At 39.3% G+C, this 6,786-nt stretch overlaps 1 pseudogene; it reads right to left on the minus strand.

Annotated features, from left to right (window-relative positions):
- Positions 1 to 415: 415 nt before the first annotated feature.
- Ppid-ps17 (peptidylprolyl isomerase D, pseudogene 17) lies at positions 416 to 3,499 on the minus strand (annotated as a pseudogene).
- Between the last annotated feature and the right edge of the window lie 3,287 nt (positions 3,500 to 6,786).

The following is a 6,786-nucleotide window of genomic DNA, read 5'->3' on the forward strand; positions in this document are numbered from 1 at the left end:
AGTGCAGGCCGACAGGAGCCAGATGTAGATCTCTCCTGAGAGACACAGCCAGAATACAGCAAATACAGAGGCGAATGCCAGCAGCAAACCACTGAACTGAGAATAGGACCCCCGTTGAAGGAATCAGAGAAAGAACTGGAAGAGCTTGAAGGGGCTCGAGACCCCATATGAACAACAATGCCAAGCAACCAGAGCTTCCAGGGACTAAGCCACTACCTAAAGACTATATATGGACTGACCCTGGACTCTGACCTCATAGGTAGCAATGAATATCCTAGTAAGAGCACCAGTGGAAGGGGAAGCCCTGGGTCCTGCTAAGACTGAACCCCCAGTGAACTAGACTGTTGGGGGGAGGGTGGCAATGGGGGGAGGGTGGGAAGGGGAACACCCATGAAGAAGGGGAAGGGGAGGGATTAGGGGGATGTTTGCCCAGAAACCGGGAAAGGGAATAACATTCGAAATGTAAATAAGAAATACTCAAGTTAATTAAAAAAAATAAAATAAAACAAAAAAAAGAAAAAAAGATTGTCTAACCCCAATTTCGAGTCTCAAAACTTCATCCTTCTGCTAATATTCAAAATTCTCTCAAACCTCTTCATCTATAACCCCGATGTACTTTTGCCAAATGCAGTTAAATCACAAACGTGGAGTTCAGAAATTCTCCTTAGAGTATAGGAACTTAAAATCTAGCTTCAAAGATCAGGAAATACACATGGATCAAATAAGGCAGAAGATGAGCTAGTATGTAATTATGCACAGAACTCGTTGTACTAAATACACTTTTCAAATTTTTTAATGATTTTTAGAATAAGAGTTAAGATCGGGGGAAGTGAGTATAGCCTGAAGGAAGTGACTGGGCTGAGAAAGAACATTGAAAAGATGTCATCTTCTTTAAATTTTTCCAGCAGGAAATTTCTTAAGAAACTTTCATTCTCCTAGTAAACTAAAGTAATAATTATGTTTACTTGTAGGCTCCAGTGGCCATGTTCCACTTACTGCTAACAATTTCTTTAGGTTGTATGGTCATTAATACAACACATGAGATATATCTTCATTTTTCTATTCATTTATCTTGATTTTATTCCCGTTCATGTGTGTATTTATGCAGGTGCACACAGTGTCACATGTAGAGGTAACAGAATGGCTTAGCGGATTCAGTACCCTTCTTGCATTATGTGGAGCCTAAGGATCCAACTCAGATCATCTGGCTTGTTGGTAAGTGCTTTAACAGCTCAGAGACATCATATTTTCACAAAGCCATTTCATATGACTCAGTATAACACTGTGAAGTACATAAAGATTATTATGATTATCATTACAATTTCACAAGTGGTATGTCTTGGCATCAAACTGGTCAGCAATTCTACCAATGGGTTAGGAAATGGAGAACTAAGCCTGTGTCATGTGTTCATAAAACTAGTATTCCTTGCTAGATTTTCTAGCAGCTTTTTTATTTTTTTTCACATCTTTGGTCTACTTATTGAAATTCCATTATTGTTACTTCTTAAAAGTTCATTTTTAAGAAAGGAAGTTTATCTATTCATTCTACTATAAGATAGTATTCAAAACTTGGGAGCAAGATAAACATGTCCTTTTTTCATTGTCATTCAATAGCAAGGATCACTCAAAGATCATTTACAAACATAAACCTTGTTCAACTTCCTCTTAGGTATTGATCAGAAGCTCCAGACTTAGTAAAGCTACACACAGAAGTATAGATATTTGTGTAATGGAAACACAGATTGTTTTTGCTGTTGCAATGTTTGATACTAAAAATTATACTTTGTAGCTATGCCAAATCTTACCAATTTCAATCATCCTTTGAAAATGTCTATAAGTAGCTCCTTAAACAAATAGTTTTTCAGCATCTCAGTGTTTTGGTATATTACTGAAGACAAAGGGAGTTTGTGTTATAGTTAGGTGTATGCTGAATGAGTCTTACCCCTATGTGATCTCTTGATACTTGTGTCTGACAGATCCTTAGCAGTTACCTTTATTTTTTTTTCACTGTAATTTGTAACTTTATTAAGAAGGAACCGATGTCAGCACTGCTATGTAAACGGTGACAAAGATCAAGGGAAACACATCAGGGATTATGTAGACAGTAATATACATTGTCCTTTATATAATCAATGTATAATAGTTAAGGAAACTTTAATCCTCAGTAAGCAAACATTTTTGCATACACTGCCTTTTCTTTATCTTTCTGTGCCTTTATCATTTGTTTGACTTTAAGCAATTCTGCCTGGATTGCTTTATCTCCTGGGGCTATCTCCTGCGCCTTCTTAAGGTCAGCCAATGCTTGATCATATTCTTTCAATCCTTTCCATCCCTGCACTTTTCGGTATAGTGCTTTAGTGTTTGAAGGATCCATTTCAAGAGCTTCAAGCGACTGTCAATCGCCCTCTGCCAATTTGACATCTTCAACTTACTAGGACCAATATTCAGCCACACACAACTTAAGGCTCTAGGTTGCAGTCTGGATAGATCTGCTTTCTCAGTAACAGCCTTTGAACTATCCACGTACCTTAAAACCTTCGTATATCTTTTAATAGCCATCTCCCAGTTCTGAGACTTGAAAAAAGTATTTCCAATGTTTTTTAAGTCTTCGAATATTAATAAAATTTTATCTACATCCTTTAAGTCTACTTTTGCATCCTCGGGGAAATCTGGATGACTACCCCCAGAGCCATCTTTGGGGAATATTCCCCAGTCATCCCCTTCCTTCAATTCTCTACATTCTGCAATAACACACAGTTTGGCAAGTTCTTCACCATTCAGGTCTCCATTTTCAAGCATCCTTGCCACAACTCGTCCTTTTATTACTTGACCAAATTTACCACATGTTTCCCATCCACATGAGGAGTTGGACCTGTTGTGATAAAGAACTGAGAACCATTTGTATTGGGGCCTGCATTTGCCATGCTCCGCAAACCCTCCCGATCATGCTTATAGTGAAAATTATCATCTTCAAATTTTTCACCATAAATATTCTCCACTTGTCCCATTCTGATTTGAGAAGTCTTCACCCTGAATCATAAATTTCTTAAAAATTCGGTGGAAAGGGCATCCTTTAAAATGCAGAGGTTTCCCAGCTGTCGATCTAGTGCCCTTTTCTCCTGTACACAATGCACGAAAGTTTTCTGCAGTTTTAGGAACAATATCTGCAAACAATTCTAAAACAATTTGTCCAACTCGCTTCCCGCTGATGTCCACGTCAAAGAAGACTCGAGGTTTCTTGGAATTGGAGGGCTTGGCTGCTGGGGATGGGTGGGACATCTTCACTGCAGGTGCTGGAATGCAGGACACAAGTGCCTCGTGCACGAGTAGGGCTCAAACTCTACCCACCTTTATTTTTCTTCTTTATTTTTTTTGCTTTAAATTTTTTTTTATTTTTTTTTCAGAGCTGGGGACCGAACCCAGGGCCTTGCGCTTGCTAGGCAAGCGCTCTACCACTGAGCTAAATCCCCAACCCATTTTTTTTCTTTATTAAGTTGAGTATTTCTTATTTACATTTCAATTGTTATTCCCCTTCCCGGTTTCTGGGCCAACATCCTCCAAACCCCTCCCCCTCCCCTTCTATATGGTTGTTCCCCTCCCAATCCTCCCCCCATTACCACCCTCCTCCCATCAATCATGTTCACTGGGGATTCAGTCTTAGCAGGACCCAGGGCTTCCCCTTCCACTGGTGCTCTTTCTAGGCTATTCATTGCTACCTATGAGGTCAGAGTCCAGGGTCAGTCCATGTATAGTCTTTGGGTAGTGGTTTAGTCCCTGGAAGCTCTGGTTGCTTGGCATTGTTGTTCATATGGGGTCTCGAGCCCCTTCAAGCTCTTTCAGTCCTTTCTCTGATTCCTTCAACGGGGGTCCCGTTCTCAGTTAAGTGGATTGCTGCTGGCATTCACCTATATATTTGCTGTATTCTGGCTGTGTTTCTCAGGAGAGATCTACCTCCGGTTCCTGTTGGTCTGCACATCTTTGACTCATCCATCCTGTCTAGTTTGGTGGCTGTATATGTATGGGCCATATGTGGGGCAGGCTCTGAATGGGTGTTCCTTCTACCTCTGTTCTAAACTTTGCCTCCCTATTCCCTGCCAAGGGTATTCTTGTTCCCCTTTTAAAGAAGGAGTGAAGCATTCTCATTTTGGTCATCCTCTTGAGTTTCATGTGTTCTGTGCATCTAGGGTAATTCAAGCATTTGGGCTAATAGCCACTTATCAATGAGTGCATACCATGTGTTTTTTTTTAATATTTATTTATTTTAAGTATATGAGTACACTGTTGCTCTCTTCAGACACATCAAAAGAGGGCATCTGATCCCTTTACAGATGGTTGTGAGCCACCAGTGGTTGCTTTGAAATGAACTCAGGACCTCTGGAAGAGCAGTTAATGCTCTTAACTACGCTTAACCATTTCTCCAGCTTCCAGCAGTTACCTTTCTTTAGAAGTTGTTGCCGCTTGGCCTATTTTTCACATAGTCACATATTTCCCATTGAACAAAGCAACACATTTGTGTCTACAATTTCTGCTTCATCTGCTTTTTTCAGCTTCAACAATGTTACTCTAATACGGATAAGTCAAGTTCATCGCTAACCTCCAGTATACTGACATCTCTCAACTGCTTTCATTGTCTGTTAGTTATTTTTCTTTTTTGTTCATTTTTGATCATTTTAAAACCCTGTTTTTCCTTAAATAATAATGAACAATTTTTTAGGAGATAAGTTCAAATTTATTACCCAATGAATTTGGGTACCTGGCCTCTGCCTATTATCCAGTCTCATCTTTCTGCCATACTTTTTTCATAACGTAGGTGACACAATACACAAGGAACACTAAAGTATGCTATTTAGGTTGTGATGGTCAAAGCTGATCCCCACCAGCCCTAGCAACCATACTCAAGGGGCCACTTAAAGGGACAAGTAAATGGAGAAATCAGAGCTTGAGGATATATTCAATATGGCCACATTAGGTAAACAAACAAACAAACAAATAAATGAAAATGTCCAGTGATCTCTACCCCAAAGTCTGTCTTTGGGATCTTGATATGACAATTAGATTTAAATAGAAGGCCAAAAGCATGCATGCCTAAGCATTCCAGGCCAAGGTATGATCTCATTGTCTAGGTTCCAGTCTCTGATACAAGGTGGTCTGACAAGTTTTCAGAACTGTGTAAAATCTCTCATTTCCTTTGCTTGGTACCAGGTTTCAGCCTTTTCCTTCTTCCACCATGAGACTCGTAAGTTATGATTTCCAGGGATCTATTGTTTCAATACTCTAATAGTAAAAAAGAGACACATGAGGTTCTCTTAAAATACCTTCATTCATGTCAGGTCAGTTACAGTTATTTCAAGTATCCAAAGATGTTTTCTCAAACAGAGATGCCTTTCTACTTACTCTTCCCCTATTTATAACTCACTTATTCTTTACTTTGATGAATTCCTTGTTACCTTTAGCAAAACCGTAAACATCTTGTCTTCTTTACAAATTATGCATGCCTTGAAGACTGCTTATGTCTTTCTATATAAGAGCACTGAAACATCTAGACTTTGAACAAATGCTAGGAGGCATATAAAACACAGCTAGCAAGAAATCTTAACTCTACTTAAAATAGTACTATTGCATCCAATGCAGAGAAAAACTAAAATGATTGCGCAAGCATCTCAAATCCCTCTAGCCAACTACTAACTCTAATGCCGACTTAGGCGTGTATTACAGTGGTGTAGATATAAATGTTAGCATACTGCTGCTTTATTATCAACTATGGAGAGTTAATTTTATCTTTAAATGCTAAAAATACTACATATATGGAGATTTGAATCTTATCATGATGTTATCAATAGTGGAAAAATAGCAAAATCCCAGCAACTGTTCTTCTTAACGATTCAGTAGCTAACTAGATATTTTTTTGCTATTAAGTGAAATTTCTACTGCCAAGAATGGGCTATATCTAATTGAGTTGTTGGGCAATGGGTCACCATGGAGACCCCCAAACAACCCAGACTATTGTCAAAGCTACTAGTTGCTCTCCACAAACTGATGACAAGGACCTGTTACTGAAGACAACAACTACACAACTCATTGAAGGTGGAGAGGTTGAGCTGGTGTCTACCTACATAGAGCTTCAACCCATACTGACTAGTGTTTATGGTACTGGAAGGTGCTCTGAATGCTTCTAAAGGAGAAAGGTAAGCACCAACTCAGCTGAACTCTTTGATTTCCAATGGTGACCTGCAACTGTGGCTTGTGGAAGTAACCAACAACTCTCTGATTGGATTTATGGCCAAATCCATAGGAACACATGGAGGAATACATCAATGACATCTGGAAATACTCCTATCTTTCACAGCTATCACCACAGAAGCTTCCTGCAGGATTATAGGAACCAATACAGAGAACCACAGCTTACTAATGATGTCACCATTAGGTCTCTCCACTTGGCGCTCCGGGAACCCTTTGAAAGAGAAAACAGAAACTGTAGGAGCCAGTGGGAATGGAAGATGCCAAAGAAATATTGTCTTCCTGAAACAACAGGACTTATGCACATATGAACTCACAAAGACTATGGTAGCATGCAGAGGGTTCAAACCAAATGAGGTCCTAGCAGTGAGTGGGTTAAGGCTCATTCCCAACTAAGCTATCTCTAATTCATACCCACTCTCATAAATGAAAGTTAACAGCAAACCCCATGGCAGTAGTAAATGCCAACACAAAACTAACTCAAAAGTATTTTTGGAGATTATTTTTTTCTCATATTGCTTTGTTTAGACTTTTTAATGATTTTGGTCT

The sequence above is a fragment of the Rattus norvegicus genome, chromosome X (assembly GCF_036323735.1).
Source record: "Rattus norvegicus strain BN/NHsdMcwi chromosome X, GRCr8, whole genome shotgun sequence".
Classification (NCBI taxonomy): domain Eukaryota; kingdom Metazoa; phylum Chordata; class Mammalia; order Rodentia; family Muridae; genus Rattus; species Rattus norvegicus.